Here is a 6,000-nt window from a genome sequence, read left to right on the forward strand (position 1 = left end):
GAGAGCAAATAGAATAAATAGCTATGCAGAAGGATTAATAAATAAACTGTGGGGAGAGTTTGGGGAATGAAATGGGTGAGGAAGAGAGACTAATAGGGGAAGAATTAGAAGGGGTCAGTAAATGGAAGAATAGCCAAGATTATTAAATGAGTATATTTCTTTTGGACAGATTTCCCTGGTGACTCGGAAGGTAAAGAATTCACGCGTAATGCAGAAAACCCCAGTTCGATCCCTGGGTAGGGAAGATCCCTTGGAGAAGGGAAGAGCTACCCACTCCAGTATTCTTGCCTGGAGAATCCCCATTCTCCAGGAGCCTGGCAGGGCTACAGTCCATGGGGTTGCCAAGAGTCGGACACGACTGAAGCGACTTAGCAAGCAAGCAAGAGACTGTAGAAAGGGCATAAAATACGGTCTATCCTTTCCTCATGATGTTGCTTTGCTTTTGTCTTCCCTAGAGTCCAAGACGGCTAATGCAGGGCGACCACTATGGTTCAGTATTATCTTTGTTTATATGTCGGTCGTGTTTGTAGTATAAATGACCTGGCTTGATCTGATCAAAGACTTCCAGCGCCACAGGAATATCTCTAAAACCTGTGTAGCAGAGTGTTGTGAGAATCACTTCACTAGACCTCTCCTAGGGTTTGGTGTTTGGCTGGCTTTGCCTTTTCCTCCCTCTTTTTTGTGATTGAGTTTTTTGTCTTGCAGACTATGCATAAGCAAACCAAAATGTGTAAGAAATAATCTTCAGAAGAGAACTCCACAAACACTGACCACAAAGCAGACTATTTTAAGACAAAAGAAGACAAAATTTTTGACTTATCCAGGGAAAAGCCCCTGTTGGCAATGTATCTTGTCTATTTTTTTGCGCAGTTTTCTGTACAGGTGATCTTGGTCATTCTTATTCACTATCACCTACCACTGATTAAAAAATCCATTTAGTGCAGTACCCACATGTGTCATGGGCCTTATACATGAGTGGCGATGTGGCCACAGGAAAAGATAATGTCTGTCATACTTGTGGCAACAGTCTCAGTGGTTATCATGACTTTCTGTATTATGTTCTTCCTGTACACTATCAATGCATATGTAACTCTGTGTAAGGAAATCAGTGTCTGTCTAAAATCTAGACCATAGCCCTGATGATCGTCACTGGTTATGAAATGCATGCCAAAGAGGCCTAGGGTGATCTTATATTGAAGCAATACATTTTTATCCTTATTTCACATTCCCAGAATATGGGAACATAGATAGTTTGCATCTTAGAAAAATAAAACTTCGAAATATAATGAGCCTGCTTTCTTCTCATGTGGGTAATCACTATTTCCTAAAGAAAAAATTTTGAAGTTTCAAAATATTTCTTAGTAAGGAATCTGAGGGCGTTTCACTCTACCAGTTTTGATGTCCCATCATAATGAAATTTTAAAGGCTATTATTTTCCATTTAATTGGTAGTTTGGGACCTCCCAGGTGGCCTAATAGTAAAGAATCTGCCTGCCGATGCAGGAGATGCAAGAGACTCGGTTTCAATCCCTGGGTTGGGAAGATCCTCTGGAGTAGAAAATGGCCACCCACCTCAGTATTATTGCCTGGAATATTCCATGGACTGAGTCAGACATGACTGAGTGACTAAGTACACATGCAACTGAAGATTAACATTAAGAGAATTTACATAAGGCGAATGATACAGGAAGGGACACTCTGGAAAATTACAAATAATCAAATAGTGTAGTTTATGTAGTGTATTAGTATGGTAGCTGCTAATCCTCACAGCATTCTGAAAATAAGATCTAAAGTTTCCTTAATACTGAAGTGAACCTGCATTGCAGGCAGATTCTTTACCAGCTGAGCTACCAAACTTTAGTCAAAGAATAAATTTAATCAGAGAGGTGAGAAAATGCAGAAAGGAAATCAGTCAAGCAAGACAAAAATAATAATTTAGCCATTCAATGAAGTCAAGGATCTTTAGTTCTTCCTCTAGAATTATAGACAGCTTTCTGAGTCATGTCTTTTGAGTTGTTGTGCAGATGCTGAAACTCCCTCCAGGAGGGAGAAAACTGTAAGCTGCCCATAAGTACATGCTTCCCAGATGGCCCAGTTTTAGTAAAAGAATCTGCCTGCCAATGCAGGAGATGCAAGACACTCAGTTCGATCCCTGTGGAAGATCTCCTGGAGTAAGAAATGGCAACACACTCCAGTATTCTTGCCTGGAAAACTTCATGGACAAAGGAACCTGATGAGATATAATCCATAGGGTCCCAAAGAGTTGGACACGACTGAGCACCACCACCACCACCATGACACCACCCTAGATCGGTTGGAACCAGAAGCCTGATGATGCTGATTTCCAGTGATCTCACCACCAACCATTCAGAAGAATGTCTATGAGCTGATCACGACCTGCTGCTTGAAACAGTACTATAAAACCCCTAGTGGGGCACACAGTTTTAAGGGCATTAGCCCACAGTGGCCCCCTTTGACTTAACAATAAACCTATTTCTACTTCACCCAAAACTCTGTCTCTGAGATTCAAGTCTGTGTCAGTGCACAGAGGCTCAATTTCAGCATCAACATCTATAATTTGTGACAGCAATACAAGACACAAATGAAATGATCTTTGTGGCCTGTTTCAGAAATATCTAAATCATATCTTCTCTGTAGAAATTAAATACCTATCGTGTTATGAATTGCTGTGTGTACATAAATTCTGCTCAGGTCTAATATCTGTCTAGTTCTCTCCATCATCCCTCCCACTCCTATTGGTACCAAAAGAGTGTGTGCGGTCCAACTGCTCGCTGCTCAAAAGTCAATAAACATGCCAGGTTAGTGGAAAGGAAAGTTTGCTTTATTTCAAATGCCGGCAACTGGGGTGGGGAAGGGTGGTGGACATCTGTCCAAAGGCCGACTCCCCCATCTGACAACTGGCAACCAGTGGGGCAAGAGCTTTTATAGACAGAAGGAGGGGGCTACATGCAGAAACAGCACAATTGGTTCTGACAGTCATCTTCCAAGTTCCAGGGTCCATTTGTTCCCATTTCTTTGAGGCCAATTCTCAGAATTGTGGCAGCTCATGTCCTGGGTACAGTCTGGTCATCATGTAGTTAACTTCTCCACCTGGTGTTTTAGTATCTATAAGACAGCTCACAGGATATGGCTCAGAATATTATCTACAGCCCTTGAGAAAGAACTAAAGGTCCTCAGTAGGGGGGAACAAGGACCATACTGTCCTGCTCCATTTCACTACGACAAGATTATATCTAATTAGGTGTCAATAATAATGACTTTATATTGAGCTACTCTAATTCTCTACTCTGTGGCCACAGATTTCCTGTGGCAAACCTTCTTTTCCCACTTCCATGCTCTGGTTCCTCATTTGGAAAAAAAAAAAAAATTAAACTGTTGGGACTTCGTGGTGCTCCGGTAGCTAAGACTCCACTGCACACCCAGTGCAGGGGGCCTGGGTCTGATCCCCAGTGAAGAAACTGGATCCCACATGCCCCAACTAAAGATTCCTTCATGCCCCAACTAAGACCCTGCACAGCCATATAAATATTTTTTTAAGTTACCCTTTTAATACTATTTATAAAGCCCTATTTTCCTAAGTCCCTGTTTAGCAATCCAGCCTCATTTTTTACCATGATCTCTCAACTCATCCACACTTCATGCTCCACCCAACTGTCAGACTGGTTTTGGCGGGGGGGTGGGGGGGGGGGTGGAATGAAGTATAGTTGATTTACAATACTATATGTTTCAGGTGTACAACATGGAGATTCAATATTTTTATAGACTACAGATTTTACCCCATTTGAAGTTATTATAAAAATTTGCTATGCCCCTATGCTGTATGTACAGGGCTTCCTTGGTGGCTCAGTGGGTAAAGAATTCACCTGCAGTGCAGGAGACAGGAGATGTGAGTTCGATCCCTGGGTCGGGAAGATCCCCTGGAGAAGGGCATGGCAACTCACTCCAGTATTCTTGCCTAGAGAATTCCATGGACAGAGGAGCCTGGTGGGCTACAGTCCATAGGGTCACAAAGAGTCAGACATGGCTGAAGCAACTTAGCACACACGCCCACAATGTATCTTATTTATTTCACCCATAGTAGTTTGTACCTCTTAATCCCTCCCTATCCACACTCATAGCTACTATTTGTTCCCTGTATCTGTGCATCTGTTTCTGTTCTATTTATTCATTTGTTTTTATGTTTTAGATTCCACATATATGTGAAGTGTACTTACTTTTTCTTTCTCTGACATTTCACTGTGGTGATCAATAGAGGAGCTAGAGGGTGGGCTGGCCAAGTATGGGCACGGTTGAGGGTACTGGATGAAGCATAGGATATGGAGAAATACAACAATGACCAGGAGCAAGTATCACTGTAACAAACTTTAGCAACTTTGTGATTGTGCTGAGCAACGAGTCTCCTGAGGCCAAACTGAGCCCAGATGTCAAAGCTGCACCTCCTAAAGGGGGTTTTGTTAGGATGAAAAGTTCGAGTCCTTGCTGTCACCTCTCCCCTCTTTCACTCTCAGCCTGAAATTACAGTCCTTGAGAAGTTGATAGCTTCTCGTTCAGCACCTGCTTCCAATTAGTCCAGGAGCAACAGGTGAAATTATGTTTAGAATCTTGCAAACCTCCAGAGGGTGGTTGATGTACTCATTAAGCCTAAGACTTCCGGAAAGTCCTGAGCTGTGAAACTGGACTCTCTCCTTTGGATTGTCAACAAAACCAAGTCTCCTGGAAGTTCAGATTATTGCCTGGCCCAAGAGGCTGAGTAAATTAGGAAAGTTTTTCAAAAGTTACTCAGGCAAGCAAACAAGATAGCCTTGCAGGCTCACTGATGTAAGAAACTGAGCTCAGTTAAGAGCAGTAAAAATAAAAGTCAAACTACAGACTTCCCAGAATGTTTTATTCTTAAAAGCCTTCATAATAGGCTTTTCCTTTCTTTTTTATTTTTGTTTGTTTGTTTTTTTATTTTTATTAGTTGGAGGCTAATTACTTTACAATATTGTAGTGGTTTTTGTCATACATTGACATGAATTAGCCATGGGCCTGGTACACTGGGAAGACCCAGAGGGATCAGGTGGAGAGGGAGGTGGGAGGGGGGATCGGGATGGGGAATACATGTAAATCCATGTAAATCCTTTCTTTTAAAAAAAAACTTTATTGAAGTGTAATACAATGTTGTGTTAATTTCTGCTATATAGCAGAGTGATTCAGATATATATATATATTCAGACATATATATATGATTCATATATATATATATATATCTGCATGTGTGTTTTAATGGGCTTTTAAAAAGATAACTTTAGACTTATAAAAAACTGTGAAAATAATAGAGTTCTCATATGCCCTTTACCCAGCTTCTCCTAATTTTTTTTTTTTTAATTTTTATTAGTTGGAGGCTAATTACTTTACATCATTACAGTAGTTTTTGTTATACATTGATATGAATTAGCCATGGATTTACATGTACTCCCCATCCCCAGTCCCCGCTCCCACCTCCCTCTCCACCCGATCCCTCTGGGTCTTCCCAGTGCACCAGGTCCAAGCACTTGTCTCATGCACCCAACCAAGGCTGGTGATCTGTTTCACCCTAGATAATATACATGTTTCAATGCTGTTCTCCTGAAACATCCCACCCTCGCCTTCTCCCAGAGTCCACAATTCTGTTCCATACATCTGAGTCTCTTTTTCTGTTTTGAATATAGGGTTATCGTTACCATCTTTCTAAAGTCCATATATATGTGTTAGTATACTGTAATGGTCTTTATCTTTCTGGCTTACTTCGCTCTGTATAATGGACTCCAGTTTCATCCATCTCATTAGAACTGATTCAAATGAATTCTTTTTAATGGCTGAGTAATATTCCATGGTGTATATGTACCACAGCTTCCTCATCCATTCGTCTGCTGATGGGCATCTGGTTTGCTTCCATGTCCTGGCTATTATAAACAGTGCTGCGATGAACTAGAACAAATAATTTCACAATTTGTATGGA

Source organism: Odocoileus virginianus, unplaced genomic scaffold (genome assembly GCF_023699985.2).
Source record: "Odocoileus virginianus isolate 20LAN1187 ecotype Illinois unplaced genomic scaffold, Ovbor_1.2 Unplaced_Contig_11, whole genome shotgun sequence".
NCBI classification, from domain to species: Eukaryota; Metazoa; Chordata; class Mammalia; order Artiodactyla; family Cervidae; genus Odocoileus; species Odocoileus virginianus.